Raw genomic sequence first — 19,854 nt, 5'->3', positions numbered from 1 at the left:
GGAGAGGAGAGGGAAGGGGAGGGGAGAAAAAAAGGAAGGAAAGGAAAGGAGAGGAGAGGAGAGGGGAGGGGAGTGGAGGGGGAAAAGAAAGGAAGGGAAGGGAAGGGCTACCATACGAGCCAGCAATGCCTCTTAAGAGTATATATCCAAGTTAATGAAATCAATATACCAAAGAGATATCTACACTCCCATCTTCACTGCAGCATTATTCACAATAGCCAAGATACAAAAACAACCTAAATGTTCTTATGGATGAAAACATTGGGGTGTATATGTATACAATGGAATATAATTCAGCTTTAAAAGAAGGATATCCTACTATCTGGGACAACATGGATGAAACTGGAAGAGATTATGTTAAGTGAAATAAGCCAGACACAGAAAGAAAAATACTGCATAATATCTCTTATATGTGATTTTTTTTTTTTTTTTTAGAAAAAAGGAAGACACTCTCCAATACACAGAAAAAAGAAGGTAGATGGTGATTATCAAAGGCAGCTAGGGGTGAAGGGGATAGGGAGTTGCAGGTCTAAGAGTAAAAAGTTGCAGTTATGTAGGATGAGTAAATACAGAGATCTACGGTATTGCATGAGGACTATACTAAAAGAGTAGAATTTAGGTGGCCTTACCACTAAACAATAAGGTAACTATGTGAGATAATAGATATGTTAAATTGCTCACCTATAGCAATTATTCCACTATACATATGTATATCAAAAAATCATGTTGTACACCTTAAATTTATACAACAAAAATTTTTTTAATTGCCAATGTCATCAAAGTCATGTGACAAAGTCATAATTATACCACCATATGTACACATTACATGGTGATGACATGTAATCTTTTTAAAGTCCTGGAAAAGGAGAACAAAAAAAAATTAAAGAGAGGCATCTAAAAATAATTCAAGAATATATAGAAATAGTATGTTTTTTCAGATGTGAAAATTTATTGAATGCCCCACACAAATGGATGAAAATAAACCCAAATCAAATGACATAATCATGAAATTTTAGAACACCAGAGATAAAGAGATCCTTTAAGTTCTCAAGACAGAATGGGCAAAAAGAACACATACAAAAGACAAACAATCAAAAAGTCTTCAGGCCAGGCACAGTGGCTCCCCTCTGTAATCCCAGCACTTTGGAAGGCTAAGGCGGGTGGATCATGAAGTCAGGAGTTCAAGATCAGCTGAAACCCTGTCTGTACTAAAAACACAAAAAAATTAGCCAGGCGTGGTGGTGGGTACCTGTAATCCTAGCTACTCAGGAGGCTGAGGCAGAGAATTGCTTGAACCTGGGGGGGCAGAGGTTGCAGTGAGCCGAGATCACACCACTGCGCTCCAGCCTAGGCAACAAGAGCAAGACTCCGTCTCAAAAAAAAAAAAAATCTTCAGGCTTCTTAATAACAACACCAGATACTAGAAGGCAGTGGCAATTTAGGGGAACAGAATGTCTTTAAAACTCATTAGAAAATTTATTTTCAAGGTAGCATTCTATACCTAGCTAACATATCAATCAAGAGTCAATAAAGTTAATTATTTTTCAGACATGCGAATCCTTTTTTAAAATTCTGACTCTTTTCCCAAGAAACTACTAGAAAATACGAACCACAAAGTAGAAAGTGTAACCCACAGAGAAGATACAGGATATTAGAAATAAGAGATAGTCCCCAGGAGATAGGTGAAAAGAATCCCCAGAATGACTGATAAGGAATATTACAAGATGAGATCTGTGCTCTAAGAATAAAAGGGCTGGTAATCTATGGTGGAACAGGCCTAAAGGCTCAGTGTATATTACTCACAAATATTAAACAGGTAGAAAATAACCAAAACATCTTTACGTCTTGAGAAAAGAAGAAATTTAGACAAACGGAAAAGACTAGATTCAATTACTGATGAGAACAAAGAAATTTAAAAGAAAAACAAGACAATCAATAGCTCCAGGGAAAACCAAGTTTACAGGAAAGGAAAAGTAATCATAACATACCACATTGCTCAGCTGTGAATAGCATTTACACAGTCATGATAATATAAACAAACAATATTGATCTAATCAAAATCATGATGTTGATTAGGAGGATGAAAGTATGGCAAGGATATGCACATCTTGGCCAGGCTCAGTGGCTCATGCCTATAATCCCAGCACTATGGGAGGCCGAGGCGAGAGAATCACTTGAGCCGGAGAGTTCAAAACCAGCCTGGGCAACGGAGCAAGACCCTGTCTCTACAATAAATAAATAAATATTCCAGGCATGCTGGCATGTGCCTATAGTCCCAGGCACTCAGAAGACTGAGGCAGGAAGATCGGTGGACCCCAGAAGGTTGAGGCTGCAGTGAGCCATGATTACAGCATAGCACTCCAGCATGAGAAACAGAGTGAAACTGTCTCAAAAAAAAAAAAAATGCATGTCTGGTGGAACCAATTCTTAGATAATGTCTAAAACTGAAAAATCAACAAGTAGCAACAAGTATCAACAACATAGTTTCTTAGTTACGGAAAAGTAAACATCAAAATTGTCAATTAAAAAATTGTAAGTATTTTTTCTGGGGAAAGGAAAGCTGGACAAAAGGGTCAGAGAATTGGTGTTTTATGCAAGAAAGCTTGTACAACTATTCAACCCTTTAAACAATATGCATGAAGAATAATATTTTACTAGAGCTAAAGATACGAAAGATATGGACACTTGTGTTGAGCCATGTACTGTGTTAAGCAGTCTGCACACATTATACTCATTTAGTTTTACAGCAATTCTACAAGTTTTTCCCTATTATTATTTCTACTTTCCAGATGAGACAACTGAGGCTCAGAGGGGTTAAGTAATTACTGTATGATTACAGGGCTTGTAAGCAGCAGAGCTGGAGTATAATCCAGCAGACTGGATCTAGTGTGACCACTCTCAGTCACTCTACCAGGGGTTCTTAAAATTTTCTAAGCCTTTACCCCTTGGCATTCTGGTGAAGCCTAGGATCTCCTTTGTTTCAAATGTTGAACAAATTAAAAGCCCATAGAGTTACAGTAGAAACTAATTGTATCTCCATAAGAGTTATCAAAATATTTTAAAATGCAATATGACAATATATGTGCTTCCTTGTTATCCCAGTAACAGCAAGTTTCAGTGATAGGTCTACTATCTACCACAATTCCAAAGTAGCCATGAGCAATAACACTAATGGAGTATAAAAATATCAGTTTCTATTCTTGACAAAGTCTCTCAGGTACTGCTAACACAACCATGTATTATTCAGCTGCCTGTATTCAAGAGTAAATTTTGGGGAGACATTAGTGAAAAGAAAAATGCAGTATTTTCCCATCCTAGTTTATAGATCCTGCAAATGCTATTTGTGAACCCAAGAATATACACTATGCTATAGTCTCTCTCTCAACTTTGATAAAGGTATAACTTCAACTTTAAAAATTAAAACTTTAGGGAAAAAGGAAAATAGCACCTGCTATAGCAAGACAAGAAGGGAAGCAGGGAGACTCATTCAGGTTTGAGTGCCACAGCCATAGGGCATGAAACTCCCGGGTGTTTCCCAATTCTGCAAATGTCCCTTTCCCACACCAACTATAGTCATTGGCTGTATCAGTTATCTATTGTCACAATAATGCCATGTAACACACAACCACAAAACCTCAGTAGCATACAATAATAGCATTTAGCATTTGCACATCTGTCATGTTCAGGTAGGCAGCTCTTCTGACTCTGTCTGGACTCAGCTGTGTGGACTTGCCCACATATGTAAGAGTTGCCTACTTGTCAGCTACTCTAGGATGGTTCTGGTTGGAGTAACTGGACAACCATATTTCTCTCATCTTCCCAAAGGTGAGCCCAAGAATGTTCTCATGGTGATAGCCAAGGCGCAAAAGCAGTTCCAATCACATAAAAGTTTTCTGAAATTTCAGCCTGAGTCACATTAGCTAACATCCCATTGGTCAAAGCATGTAACATGGCTAAACCCAGCATCAGATTCAGAGTGGGAGCGCGCTACAAAGTTACATGGTTACCGTGTGGATATAGGGAGGAGAAAGGAATACGAACCATTAATGTAATTAATCTATCACATTGGGTCTCCTCCCAAGTCTTCCTTCATTGCATTCTCCCTCTTGACTTCCACAGAGCTGCCCGCATCACTAATCTAATAACATCAAAGGGCTGATGTGGTCTTCAGAGCCCATGACGACTTCACCTCAAGGTCATTTTATAACAACTTGAAGTGCAGCTGTGAGTTGAGCATGGTTGAGGAAGTCAATTCCCAAGCTGTCGCAGCTGCTGCTGACCAACCAACAGTAAATTGGAGAAACTTTTCTAATTGGACCTCCCACTTGGTAGCTTATGGTATAAACCAGGAGAGTACAAACAAACTTCTCTTAACTTTTCTTCACCAACATTGGAGATTTACATTTGTTCATCACCAAATAAAAGAGTACTCTTTTCCCCAGGACACCCACAAAGAAGGGAAAGAGAGAGAGAGAGAAAAGAAGAAGAAGAAGAAGAAGAAGAAGAAGAAGAAGAAGAAGAAGAAGAAGAAGAAGAAGAAGAAGGAGGAGGAGGAGGAGGAGGAGGAGGAGGAGGAGGAGGAGAAGGAGAAGAAGAAGAAGGAGGAGAAGGAGAAGGAGAAGAAGGAGGAGAAGGAGAAGGAGAAGGGGAAAGGGAAGAGGAAGAGGAGGAAGAGGAAGAAGACAACGAGGAGGAGGAGGAGAAGGAAGAGGAAGAGGAAGAAAACCTTGTCTATTTTGAATTACAGGAATTTCTCATGCATCTATTTCTCTACTACCCTCTCTACTTCTTTTTAAGTGAATGTGATTTGAAACAAATTATTAGCAATCCAAGGTGCTGTGCTGAGAAAAATCACATAGGGATGTACCCAAAGCTCATCTCAACAGGTGAAAAACTTGCCAATTGGCAAAACTAGACACTTTCTGCCTAAATGTCAGGAATATATTATTGATTGCACTAATCTGCTTGAATTCTTTAATGGCTCTTTACTGCCTACCAAAATATTTAGCCTGACGTTCAAGACCCTTCACAATCTAGCTTTAACCAACTTTTCTAACTTGATGTAACAAACTTCTCTTTGTATGGTCCGTGCTTTAGCCAAACCAACCACACTCAGTATGTATTTCTCATATCTGAATTTGCTCGAGAGATCCTCTCTGCCTAAAAAAATTCTTCAAGCCTCTCCTCTACTGTCCAAGCTTACTTGTCCAGATCTAACCCTTCGATCAAGGTCAAGGTCAAATACCACTTCCATGTGTTCAATAAGAAATTATTAAAGGGCTCTTAATTTCCAGACACTTCCTAGAGGGTCAACTAATAGTTCTCACTTAATTTTCAGGAGAGTGTTCTAAAGACTAAGAAGGAGTGGGTTAAACAAATGGGGATAGACAAGGAGTGGGCAGATGAGAGTGTTCCAGTCAGAAGCACCAGCATATTCAAACACACAGTGATATGAGACAAGCAGCAGAGTGTGTTCAGAGGACCATGAGTGTTCAATACTGATAGGGGGATACATCACCCCTTCTCCTGAAGTCTTTCAGATGGCATTTCTCCACCCTTTACTCACTCCATCCCAGGGGAGGTGGACTGACTTATCTGATTGTTAAATTTGGAAAGAATATAAAATAGATCTCCCTTATTTTCTTGGGAGCAAATTACATGCAAAGAGTGGAAGTTCTGTGCATGTTCATGTCATGCATTTAATGTTTACTGGTTGAAGATTCCCTGAGCCTGCACTGCCTGTGGCTGGATGGATAACTTGCCCAGTTCAAGGAATTCAGCTAGTGGGTCCATGCTACTCACACAAGCTGTGTCATCTAACTTAGCTCTTATCACCATGAGAGGTGATATTTTGGTATTCTGATTCCTTTGGGTTGTTTCTCTCACGGTGTTCAAAACCCAGAAGAGGAAGGATAAACCTGTGCCTGGGCTCCCCAGAGACTCCAAAAGCCACAGCTAGATCTTAGGTAACAGGTGGGAGGCACAGGCGATACATAACATGTGGGAGACAAGGGAGAGATTGCCATAGAGAGTGTTATGTCCCATGCTATGAGTTTTGGCTTTGTTCTGAGAGCAATGGAAAGTCCACAATGGATTTGAAGTAGGAGAGCAACAGGACAAGATTCACGTTTCAGAAAAAAAGTTGTTCTGACAGGAGAATGGATTGGAGAGTGGGAGATGAGGAAGGGGGTAGGCAAGACTAGAAGAAGGAGATGAGAGGGAAGGTTGAGAAAGTGGATGGAGAGATAATGACATGGATGAAATGTCTGTGCCCCCATCCCATATTAGGTTTCATACACTGAAACCTAATCACCAGCGTGGTGGTATTAGGAGGTGAGGCCTTTGGTAGGTGATTAGAGTATGAGGGTGGAGCCCTCATGAATGGGATTAGTGCCCCTATAAAAACGACTCCAGAGAGCTCACTTGCCCCTTTCACCATGTGAGGACACAGCAAGAGGAAGTCCATTGGTGATCCAGGAAGAGGGCCCTCACTGGTCACACAACATGCTCTGGATTTCCAGGCCTCTCAAGCTGTGAGACATAAATTTCTGTTGTTTACAAGCCACCCAGTCCATAGCATTTAGCTACGGCAGCCTGAGTGAACTAAGACAGATAGGTGTCTGTCTCAGTCTGTTCACGCTGCTATAACAAAATACCTGAGCCTGGGTCATTTATCTTGCTGTGTCTTCACATGGCAGAAGATGGAAGGGGCAAAAGGAATGGGCCAGCCCTTTCAAGCCCTTTTATAAGGACAATAACTCCATCCATGAGGGCCTGTCTTCATGACTTTATCATGTCCTAAAGGCCTCACCTTTTAACACTATCACATTGAAAATCAAATTCCAGCAAATGAATTTTGGAAAATACATTCAGACCATAGCAGTGACAATTCTAGAGATACTGAAGGAATTTCTTTATGTGGCTTCCACCAACCTTCCCACCAACCCTCCCTATGGCAACTTAGCAAGATCCCATCTGAAATAAGTAAGTAAATAAAAAGTAAACCTGAAAAGAGGGTGGTAGCAGTTAGGTATTGCTGCATAAAAAAAACACTCTCAAAACTTCTCAGTTCAAGACAGCCATCATTCTTTATTGCTCATGGATTTACAGGTAAAATGGGTGGCCCTGCTAATCTGGGCTGGGCACAGCCTGTATCAACCTTCTCACTCCTGTGTCTGCGGTCATCTTGCAGGTGGCTGAGGACTGATCAATCTAGGATGACTGTCAGCTGGGGTGCTGAGGACTGCTGGACCACACCTCTCTCATCATCAGAAGGCTAGCCTGGATCTGTTCTCATGATGGCAGGACAACTTTCCAGGAGAACAAATCAAAGCATGCAAGGCCACTTGAGGTCTAGACTTAGAACTGGAACAATGTCACTTCTTTTGTATTCTCATGGCCAAAGCAAGTCGCAAAATCCATCTTCAAGAGGTAAGTAAGTAGAATCCACCCCATAGGAGGAACTGAAAAGTCACACTGTCAAGGGTATTGATATAGGGAGATGTGGCAAATTGCAGACATTTCTGTGATATCTATCATTGGGAGTTTTCAGACACAATTTTGGCTGGGGCAAAACAATCCCTTTGCCAACAGTGATCAAGACAGAAATCTGCTTGATGTTTATGGATGATGATGATGGTGAAGATGATAATTCAGGTAACACATATTGCATCCCTACTGTGTGTTCTTCACTATAAATCTATGGGGTAGATACTGTTGTAATCCCCATTTTAAAGCTATGGAAATTTAGTGTTCACGTGGGGACGTACCTTACCCCAGGTTAGGTAGCTACTAGGTAAACCTAGAAACACACATACAGAGTCACCACCTGGAATGCTGGATGGCTGGCTTGGCCCCAGGCTGAAGAGAAAATCTCCCAGAGGTTTCCATCCTTGGCGGGGAGCCACAGAAGCCTTTTCTTTTCATTCGGGTCTCCTTTTCCTATTGCATCTTTCTCTTTTCATCCCCCTTAATTATCCTTATTCCTGTTAAGTCTGTTTTTCAGATTTAGTCCACAATGTTTTATAATAAAAGACTTTTTTCACTGCTTTATATATACAGAGAGAGGATTAACAGTTAATTTAATGCTTGCAAAAATGCCTTGAGCACCTTGGAATTAAATACGTCATGTGCAAGTAAATAAATAAAGGCTTTAGAGTGTAGAGACATCAGTCTTCCCTGAATCACATGCTCAGAGCATCTAAATGCATGCATACACACAGCCAGCTGGATATCTACTGGTTCCACTAGATGGGCACAAAGTGACCCTAGAATTTACACTTTCACATGTGGTATTAGAAGGAAGAGAGGAAAGACAAAATTCCATCACCCACTACATTTGCTACCTCTCTATGGACGAGATGAAAATCAATACAAATGCCTTCCTTAATGTTCAATAATTCAAGTCTTCCCCACCCTACTCCCCCTTTCACTTGCCCCTTTCCCATCCTTTCCATTCCCTTTTTTCCCTGATCCCACTGTCTTCCCCAAAACTACTCCACTTCTCCAGGATCCAACCAGCTGGCAGATGACTTGGCAATGAAGGGAGAAGAGAAGAATCTGCTTTTAAAAAGAGAGAGCAAGGCTAGGCACGGTGGCTCACACCGGTAATCCCAGCACTTTGGGAGGCCAAGGCAGGCAGATCACAAGGTCAGGAGTTCAAGACCAGCCTGGCCAACATGGTGAAATCCTGTCTCCACTAAAAATACAAAAAAATTAGCTGGGCATGGTGGTCCATGCCTGCAGTCCCAGCTACTGGGGAGGCTGAGGCAGGAGACTCGCTTGAACCTGGGAGGCAGAGGTTGCAGTGAGTGGAGATGGCACCACTGCCCTCCAGCCTGGGCAACAGAGCAAGACTCCACCTCAAAAAAAAAAAAAAAAAACAGAGAGAGAGAGCAAGAGGGAAAAGATAGCAAAACGTTTGAAGCTTACATGGAGACCATCTCTAATATATTACCATTACTCATTATCATTTTATATTGATAATGAGTTGATCAGCACTACCATCTCTGGCTGTTGCAGAGAGAGCTTCCACTCATGCTACCCAGGGCCAGGTTCTTGAATCTCAGCCTAGTGTCCCCTGATAACTCAATATTCATGGAAGCCTGGGGTTCAGGGAACCTCTAGAACTTATAAGTTAGATGAAATTGCATGTCAACTTCATGTGTCATTGTGGGTCGCCCTCAAACCAATTAAAACATCCTCTTTGTGGAGAAACTATTTCAATTCCTGAACAACTGACATGTAAGTGGATTTTTAGGGTAAAATTTATGGTTGCCAAGGTAAGGTGGACTTAGAATCAGGTGAAGCAAATCACATGAGAAAGAGCCTCCAGACATCAGGCCAACTCCTCCAACCCCATGTTGCATTTTTGTGAGTTATTTTCCTCCTGAGGCTGCTCTTGATTTTTATTTTGACCAGATTAGAGGAGCAGGCAGAGAACACATCATGTGAGTGGCCCTAACCTCCAACAGCTATAAAGGAAACATGGAATGGAACATGGACAAAGAAACCACTGTATGTTGGGTGTCTCTAGGCACTAGTTTTGTTTTTCTGCATTGTCTCATCCAATCCCCCATGCCCTTCAATGGTATTATTAGAAGAACGTAGAAGGCAGCATTTGCACATCAGAAATGTTATTCTACACCAAGACGGGTGGATCACCTGAGGCCAGGAGTTCGAGACCAGCCTGGCCAATGAGGCAAAACCCCGTCTCTACAAAAAAACACAAAAATTAGTTGGGCATGGTGGCACGTGCCTGTAATCCCAGCTACTCGGGAAGCTGAGGAAGTAGAATCACTTGAACACAGGAGGTGGAGGTTACAGTGAACCAAGATTGCACCACTGAACTCCAGCCTGGGTGACAGAGTAAGACCCCATCTCAAAAAAAAGTTACTATATGCATTTTACGCATGAAGTTGGTGAAGTTCACTATCTTGCCCTACACCTCTCACACCGCTCTTAAATAGACCATGAGCTCCCTAAAGAGAGGGCAGGATCTTACTCCCCCCTGTGCTTCCCAGTACCTAGCATAGGACCTGGCAGAAAATAAGCATTCAGTACACATTTGCTGAGGGAAAATTAAGAACGTGGCAGAAGTAGAATTCAAATCCATTCCTATCAGTCTTCAAAATCTTTGCATCTTTCTACAGAACCAACTTATCTCTGTGTGTAAGATCACAGAGTTGTTGTTTTTTTTTTTTTAATTTTAAGTTCCGGGATACATGTGCAGGATGTGCAGGTTTGTTATATAGGTAAAGGTGTGCCATGGTGGTTTGCTGCACCTATCAACCCATCATCTAGGTATTAAGCCCCACATACATTAGCTAGACCACAGAGTTTTTGTCTTGGCATAGGAAATGCCCACAACTGAAAATATATTAAGTTGTCCATTCATTCCTTCCTGAAAATGAAATATCATTGGATGCATCTTCTTTGACAGAACAGGTATTCTTTATTCCTCTCCTACAGTTGTACTTTCATTTCCTTTTCTTCCTTCCAGAGATGGGTCTTGACCTAGAGCCTCTCTCAATACTGAATTCATTCATTTTTCTAATGGAAAGCTATTTGAATAAGACCCTTGAATTCTTGGCAAACTACCTATTTAGGTATAAAAACTGCATGCAGATGGGAAATTCTTATTACTAATTAGAGCTTAGTAATAAGCTCCACATGAACTTTATCTCACTCTTCCCTTTACTTTCAGTGCCTAGAACAGTGCCTGAAACTTAATGGAAACTCAGTATTCTCTGAATGAATGAGTGAATGGAATCCCCACAACACAGATGGCAAACACATGTGCCTTCACTCCTCTCTTCCGTGTTCACTTCAAACCTCACTAGGGATCCTAGTAATCATCCTGTGAGGCCAACAGAGGGCCTCTGCATCCTTCTACACAGCACCCCGAGCAGCAACTACCAACCTACTGAAGGCAGCGTTTGCAAAGAAATTTATTTACACTTTTTTTTGTGTGGTTGTCTACCCTGGGAAACTGAGCTGAGTCACACATCCGTAAGGAAGACCCTCACCTGTCCCTCCGGCTTAAGGCCAAGGCTAGGTGACCTCAGCCACGTGGACTGTTCCTTTGTGGCTTTATTTCTAATGGGTCCACAACCTAGTCATCTGATATGGCCCAGAGATGTACTGGAGCTGGCTTGGATTGGCTCAGGAGAACAGATTGTCCCTGTCTCTTCCCACATCTGTGTTCAGTAATGTCATGGTTGGCAGCTTGAAATCAGCTGTAGGTTGGTGTATTTACACCATGGGAATCAGCAAGGGCTACAAATCAGGGCTTGTTTGTGTGTGTATATGTTTTTCTGAGACCCAGTTGTTAAGCCAGCACATCATTTCCTTAAATCTCAATTCCAGTAACTAAAGGAAATGAAGAAGAACAAGTCCAAAGGGGATGTTTTTTTTCCTCACTGAGAATAGAAGTGGCTAAACCACTCATGGGGGGCTTCCTTCCCAGTGGTCACAGCCTGGTTCCTTTTGTCTTTTTTTTTTTTTTTTTTTTTTTGAGATGGAGCCTTGCTCTGCCTCCAGGCTGGAGTGCAGTGGTGTGATCTCATCTCACTGCAACCTCTGCCTCCCGGGTTCAAGAGATTCTCCTGCCTCAGCCTCCCAAGTAGCTGGGATTACAGGCATGTGCCACCACACCCAGCTAATTTTTGTATTTTTAGTAGAGATGGGGTTTCACCATGTTGGCTGGGATGATCTCGATCTCTTGACTTTGTGATCTACCCGCCTCGGCCTCCCAAAGTGCTGAGATCACAGGCATAAGCCACCACGCCTGGCCTCCAGCCTGGTTTCTATTTGGCCTTATAAGGAAAGTAGAGGAAAGGAAGCAGCCTGGGTTACCAAAGAGTTAGAGAGAACAGCTTGCTACATGGAAGAAAGAAGTTTTAGCCTCTTTGTTCTTCCTGTGAAAAACCATCCATACTCCTAAGCAGCTGTGAACATCATGAGAGCCTCTTTTTCCAAGTGGTAAAGTGAGGTTGAGTGGGAAAAGGACCTGGAGAGACTCTTTTTTATACTTTATGCTTTTCGTACTACCTGCATCAGAATCACCTTCAAGGCCTGTTAAAATTTTCATTACCCAGGCAGCACCCTGCATGAGCTGACCAAACCCAGAAAATAGGATTTAGAAAAATGCGTTCCAATGGACACATTTTAACCAAATGACTCTTAGGAGACAAGGGATTCTTAGGCTGGCTAATTTGAAACAGACTTACTCAGGGAGGTCATTTAGAATGCAAGTATCTGTGCCCCGTACCAAGAGATTCTCATCAGTAGGTCTGGAGTGGGCCCCTAAAACCTATGGTTTGATAAAGCTCTCTAGGTGATTTTGATGACAGTTGAAGTTAGACTTTGTAATCAACACATATTTCTCTCTCTTTTTCTTTTTTTAACAGGATGAGCTTTTTTTTTTTTTTTTAATTCCTGACTTTGCAAAAACAGGCCTCATTTAATGTAGAAAATCTGGATACCTTCTTTAGATAAACACCACCAAACCCTTATAAAACACAGGCATTATGCTCTTTGTTTGGATTAGTTTCATTTAATCCACAAAATAAGCCTACAAGATATAGAAATAGATGGTATTATTATTCCCACTTTAAAATCAAGGAAGCCAAGGCTTAGAGGCATAGTTATTTGTACAAAACCGAAAAACTAAAAAGAGGTAAAGCTGGAATTCTTACTCAAACAATTTGATGCTAGAACTCACACCTTTAATTACATGTACTGCCGCCCAAATGTTTTCATAAATACAAAGATAATAACTGGAAAATGTCACTGAGTGAGCAAAAGGATTTAAAAAAAAAAAAAAACTAATCCTGAAAATTTCTCCAAAATATAAAATTCTACTTTTCTGGATATTCTTCATACAGAAGTCTGAACTGGTTACAGTAGATTTATATGGGTGGAAAGCAATCAGAATAATTGGGTTTGGGTAGAGCAAAATAACCAATAAATTAGCTTGAACATGACCTTTCAGAGGCAGCCTTGTATTTTGTTCCAATTCTCTGGCCCTGTTTCCTCGCTCGTTAATTGGTAGTTTGTTCTCTAGTCAGGCTGCCTGTTTCTGACACTGGGTAATGCATTATGAGATAATCTACTTTCCGTGACTTCACACAGTTTCCATGGCAACCATCAATGCCATTTCCCTGCAGAATGGCTGCTTCGTTTGTTTCAAATGTGTTGCAGAAATGTAAACATCTTTGATTTAAAAAATGTCCAGTGAAAGGACAGTCCACACAAAGAATAACATTTATATAATTACAAGAGGGAAACAATCTATAATTATTCCAACTCCTTTCCCCTGGATTAAAAAAAAAAAAAGTTGTAGAGTTTTTGGTTTTGGGGGTTTTTTTTCTTTTTTTTTTTTTTTTACCTTTTTGTTTGGAGAAAGAAAATAAGGAAAAGGTTTGCTTAACAAGACATAATTGAAGAGACACAAGACTTCTGTGGAAAGACCTTGTTCATTAAAGCTATAGTTCATTAGAGTTAAGGTGGCAACATTTCTGGAAGGAAATAACCATATCCATCAACCCAACCACCACAAATACAAGAAACATGCTTACCTAGAACATCCCCGGAGGTGACCCCACCATGCTGACGTTCAGAATTAATAATCCAAGATTCTCTTGGTCAATGGAGAGAGTTCTTTATATTTAATTCTTGCTAGTTAGCTATCTGTTTCTTCAAAGTGAGCTCCAGAGGAAATTTCTCATCTCAAGATGCGACCCCAGAGTAAAGGAAGTCAGCATATGGATCCTTTTTTTAAGTTTTATTGAGGTATAATTGATAATAGTTTAAAAACTGCACATATTTAATGGACACAGTTGGATCTCTTTGGGCATAGCATCTGGATCTTGCTAACATCTATGCTGTGTTCTTTCTTATTTATTTGCACATGCTGTTCCTTCTGCTTTGCATGCTTTTCCCATCTTTTAGGTCAGCTCATTTCACTCACCCTTTGGAATTAAATTCAGGTATCACCTCCTCCAGCAAGCTGTGGTAGGCAGAATTCAAAGACAGTCTCTCAACATTGCAGCCCCAGTGCACACACCTTGTAGAACCCCCTCTTCTCAAGTGTGGGTGGTACCTATGACTACAGTGAAACATCTCTCCTGAGATTAGGTTTATCCAAAGGGAGCTTATCCAGAGAGGGCCTGACCCAATCAGGTAAACTCCTTCAAAGGAGTTTAATACTGGGCTACCAGTTTCAGCTTAGACACATAAAGAGCTTAGAAATTGTCCCACCCTTATACTATGAAACAAACTGGACAACCTAAAAATTAATAAAGTTATTGGATCCATAAGAGAACTGAAGAGGTGGGAAAAACTGCTGTTCTAAAATCTGGAGAGACAGTCTTGTCCAGAGAAACACAGATGAGATCTGCTTACCTAGAGCAGAAACCCCTGGAATCATAAACTGGTAGGAAGACTCAAGTGGGAGTTTTGGCAAATTGCTGGAGCTTGAGTGTAGACAGCCATGAGTGAGAAACTCCTAGGAGCCACATTCTTACACGGTCTGCCACATTTGTGAACTTTACCTCCAGGAACCTTCCCAAGTTTACGAAATTCAAGAAGGATCCTCTTTCTGGCTCTGGTAGGAGGAGAGGAAGAGTAATCCTTTAGAAATACAACTAGACTAATCTTTTCCATAACAAAGGCTACACTTCAGGAGAAGTTCCAGAGCCATCCAGCTGGAGGGAAAAGAATTCTTCCCATTCCAGTCCTCTTCAGCATCTCACCTAAGAGGAAAAGAAACAAAGTCAGCAGGTCCTGGGCTTGGTGGCTCACATCTGTAATCCTAGCACTTTGGGAGGCCAAGGCAGGTGGATTAACTGAGGTCAGGAGTTCAAGAGCAGCCTGGCCAACATGGTGAAACCCCATCTCTACTAAAAATACAAAAATTAGCCAGGCTTGGTGGCGCATCCCTGTAGTCCCAGCCACTCGGGAGGCTGAGGCAGGAGAATTGGCTTGAACCCGGGAGGCGGAGGTTGCAGTGAGTCGAGATTGTGCCACCTTCACTCCAGCCTGGGTGAAAGAGTGAAACTCCATCTCAAAAAAAAAAAAAAGAAAAAAAAGAAAAGAGAAAAGAAAGAAAGAAACAAAGTCAGCAGAGGTCAGGGCTTCAAAGAAATAAGAACACTGGAGATGTGGCAAAAATAAAAAGCTATATGACTGGAGAAACACTTGTGAAGATCACAGCTCTAAGACACAAGCTCACTGGAAGACAGATTTAAATGGAAGGCTGTAGAATGTTCCCCTTTGCTCATTGCTTACCACTATACTAACAGGGCTCCAGTAAAATGACAGCAATTCATAGGTGAAAGACCTGCAACACAGATCCTCTCTGAAGAGAAAAATTCAGTCACAATTAAAGAAGGGAGACACTGGAGATTTTTGAAGCCTCTGGCAGTATAGTGACAGCAAACATTAAACAGAGCTCAACTTCTAGCAAGATTATTTACCCCAAGTCCTGTTACCTCACTCAATATGTCTGGCCTTCAACAAAAAAATGACAAGGTATGCCAAAAAGCAAGAAAAAACGGTGAAGAGATAAAACAATCATCAGAATCAGATTCAGATATGATGTTAGAATGATCTGACAGAGAATTTAAAATAACCATGATTAATATATTATGGGAAAAGGAGACAACATTCAAGAATAGATGGGTAATATAAGCAGAGACTCTAAAATACAATCAATGAAATGAATGCTAAAACCAAAAAACACGGTACCAGAAATAAAGAATGACTTCAGTGGGTTCATCAGTAGACTCAACATAGCCAATAAAAGAATCAGGGAACTGGAAGATAAGTCAATAGAAACTTCCCAAAATAAAATACAAAGAGGAAAAACAAAAACAAAATATAGAAACAGAACACAGCATTCAAGAACTGTGGGACAACATCAAAAGGTGTAACATATGTATAATTGGAGTACTATTTCTAAAAAAAGAATAGAGAAGAAAAAATATTTGAAGTAATAATGGCTAAGAATTTTCCATAATTAATGACAACATAAAACCATAGATCCAGAGAATACCAGTAACAGTAAAAACAAAAATATCTAGATGTATCATATTCAAACTGCAGAAAACCAAAGGAAAATAGAATAATCTTGATAGAAGACACAAGGAAAATACACTTTACCTATAGAAAAACAACAAAAAGAATTACAGGAGACTTTGCATCAGAAATTATGCAAGCAAAAAGAGAGTGAAGCAAAATATGTACAGTTGAAAGGAAACAAACTCACTAACATAGAAATCTATATCTATGAAAATAAAGAACTAAAGACTTTCTCAGACAAATGAATGGGAAAGATTTTTATCACTAACAGATGTCCCTACAAAAAATGGGAAAGATTTTTATCACTAACAGATGTCCCTACAATAAGTGTTAAAATAAGTTCTTCGGGCAGGAGGAAAATCATATAGGTCACAAACATAGATGTGCATAAAGAAAGAACAAAGAACCAGAATAATATATATGATGATTACGTCATATGAATAAGTGTAATAAATAACTGCTATATCATAAGAGATGGAAGGAAAGAATTGGGAATACTCTGTTAAGATACATGTACAACCTGTGAAGTGGTGTAGTGTTATGTGAAAGAGGACTTCAATTATAATTGTCCCTCAGTATCCACAGGGCATTGGTTCCACGACCCTGTATACCAAAATTCAGAGATGCTTGAGTTTCTTACATAAAATGGCATAGTACAGTTGGCCCTCTGTACCCATGGGTTTCACATCCATAAATTTAACCAACTGCAAACAGAAAATATTTGAAAAAAAATTATGTCTGTACTTAACATGCACAAACTTTTTTCTTGTCATTAGTCCATAAACAATACAGTACAACTATTTACATAGCATTTAGATAGTATTTGGTATTATAAATAATCTAGAGATGACTTAAAGTATATAGGAGAATGTGCATAAGTTTACACATAAATACTATGCCATTTTATCTCAGGGATTTGAGTATCCCAGAATTTTGGTATCCCCGGGTGGTCCTGGAACCAAAATCCCTGCAAGGATCCTGAAGGATAACTGTATTTACCTATAACCTATGGACATCCTCCCCATACATTAAATCATGTCTAAATTACTTATAATACCTAATATAATATAAATGGTATGTAAATAGTTGCTACACCATATTGCTTTTCTAATTTTTATTAACTTTATTGTTTTATTTCCAAATATTTTTGATCCAAGGTTGGTTGAATCTCAGGACGGGGAATGCATGGATACAGAGGGCTGACTGCATTTGTAAATATATATTATAAACTATAAATACAACGTGGCATCCTGGATATAAAAGTTTGCTGCGTGAGCCAGGCGCAGTGGCTCATGCCTATAATCCCAACACTTTGGGAGACTGAGGCGGGCAGATCACCTGAGGTCAGGAGTTCGAGACCAGCCTTGCCAACATGATGAAACTCCATCTCTACTAAAAATACAAAAATTAGCCAGGCGTGGCGGTGCACACCTGTAATTCCAGCTATTTGGGAGGCTGAGGCAAGAGAATCGCTTGAACCCGGGAGATGGAGGTTGCAGTGAGCTGAGATCCCACCACTACACTCCAGCCTGGGTGACAGATTGAGACTCTGTCTCTAAAAAAGAAAAGCTTGCTGCATGAGCAAATGGAGTTATAATGTAAGAAAGATGTAACAATGTAAAAACAAGGAACAGGAAAGGATATTAGGAAAAAGCCTAAGGAAATCTGAATAAAGTATGGATTTTAGTTAATAATAATGCATCAATATTGGTTCATTAGTTTTGGAGAATGTACCATACTAATGTGAGACATTAAAAATAGAGAAAAGTGGGTATGATATATATGGGAACTCTGTGTTATCTTTTAACTTTCTCATAAATCTCAAACAACTCTAAGTTAAAAGTTTATTTTAGGAAAAAAGCGATGCTCGGAGAGATTATCCTGCTAATATCAAAGAAGGAAGCAAACAGCTACATTGTGAGCTGCCTCTAAAGAAAGGCAGTATCAGGTAGCTGAGACCCTGTCCTACAACTACAGTAACTGATTACAATAATAACCACAGTGAACTTGGAAGAGGACTCTAAGCCCCAGATGAGAACCACAGTGTGGCCAACACCTTGATTGTAGCCTTTTGAGACCTGAGCAGGGAACTCATCTAAGCTGTGCCAGATTCCTGACCCACAAAAACTGTGAGAAAAAGTGTGTTGTTTAAAGCTGCTACATTTGTGGTAACTGCTATGCATGAATAGGAAACTAATACACAGACCTTCCCTGACTGTTCTAACCCAGATGTATGTGTTTCCCCTACGATTCTCCTTCCTTCTATCCATTCATCCAACTTGCATATATTGAGACCTACTATGTGCTGTGTACTGTGATATGACATTGAGTATAGAGTGATGAATGAGCCATAATCTTTGCCTCCTTGGAACTTAGAGTGTGGTAAAAGACACAAACAAACATGTAGATGCTTAATTTACCAACTATGATAAGTTCTACAGGAGGAAAAATTACAATGTGTTAGGAGAAGAAATTTTTAAATAATGGAGGCTCAGAGAAGACTTCTCAGAGGAAAGTGTACTTAAGCTGAGACCTGAAAGTTGAGTGTAAATTGGCCAGACAGCAAGTGGGAGCAGAGTGGAGAGCAGGTGCTAAGATATTGAGAAACGAATGAGCTGGACGCTTTTGAGGGCTTAAAAACTGCCAGCATGATGACAAATCAAAGACAAAGAGAAAACCTGGAAGTAAGCATACTGCCTGGGTGACAGGATTATTGGAACCCCAAGCCTCAGCATCACGCAATTTACCCATGTAACAAACCTACACGTATACCCTTTAATCTGTAATAAAAGTTGAAATTACTTTATTTCTAAAAAGCACTTTGATGGTATCATTCCATTGCCTTTTGGCTTCCATTGTTTCTGTTTACGTGCCAGCCATAATTTTAGGTCCTCTGACAAATTTCTATATTCTTCGTATACATCCTTCTTGGGACTTTTAAGAATCTTTCAATCTGTGTTTTAATTTCTTTTATTAGTTTTAGACATTATCTCTGTATATTGCTTCTTCATATTATTTTCTTTTGTGAGACTTAAATTACACACATAACAAATAAATGTATAATGTCCCACTGAAAAGAGGAGAGAGAGAGAAAACCCAAAAGAAGCCAGAGAAAATGGCCAGCACAGCTGCTATGAAGAGCAAGGGGAGAGAGGCAGGAGGTGCTAGTGGAGGGTGGGTAGAGGTTGTCCATGAGGGTCTCAAAGCCTGCAGTACAGACGTTAGCAGGGTATGTTGAGGATTATAAGATGCCTTTGAAAGGTTTAAGCAGGGCCAGGCACAGTGGCTCATGCCTATAATTCCATCACTTTGGGAGGCCAAGGCGGGCGGATCACCTGAGGTTGGGAGTTTGAGACCAGCCTGACCAACATGGAGAAACCCTGCATCAGTTAAAAATACAAAATTAGCTGAGCATGGTGGCGCACAGCTGTAATCCCAGCTACTTGGAAGGTTGAGGCAGGAGAATTGCTTGAACCCAGGAGGTGAAGGTTGCAGTGAGCAGAGATCGTACCACTGCACTCCAGCCTGGGCAACAAGAGCGAAACTCCATCTCAAAAGAAAAGTAAAGTAAAAAAGAAAGATTTAAGCAAAAGAGTGCACAGATTACTGTTAGAAAGTTCACTCTGGCTGATGGAGAATAGATCGGTTGGGGGCAAAGATGGATTTGAGCAGAGCAGTTAGGAGACTATCCCAGAAGTCTAAGCAGGAGCGTAGCTGGCAAGCATGGTTCCCATAGATATGGAAAGAAGGGGAAGTCCTGAGAGTCCCTTG

At 40.4% G+C, this 19,854-nt stretch overlaps 1 long non-coding RNA gene across 1 annotated transcript in view; it reads right to left on the bottom strand.

Annotated features, from left to right (window-relative positions):
- LOC134809724 (uncharacterized) overlaps positions 1-13,075 on the bottom strand; it is a 95,585-nt gene extending 82,510 nt beyond the window's left edge. Inside the window, exon 1 of the long non-coding RNA XR_010156149.1 lies at positions 12,988-13,075. This is a non-coding gene — a long non-coding RNA (uncharacterized LOC134809724). The remainder of the gene's footprint in view (positions 1-12,987) is intronic.
- Positions 13,076-19,854: the final 6,779 nt, after the last annotated feature.

This window comes from Pan troglodytes, chromosome 23, assembly GCF_028858775.2.
Source record: "Pan troglodytes isolate AG18354 chromosome 23, NHGRI_mPanTro3-v2.0_pri, whole genome shotgun sequence".
Classification (NCBI taxonomy): Eukaryota; Metazoa; Chordata; class Mammalia; order Primates; family Hominidae; genus Pan; species Pan troglodytes.
This window is presented reverse-complemented; position numbering and strand designations above follow the sequence as displayed.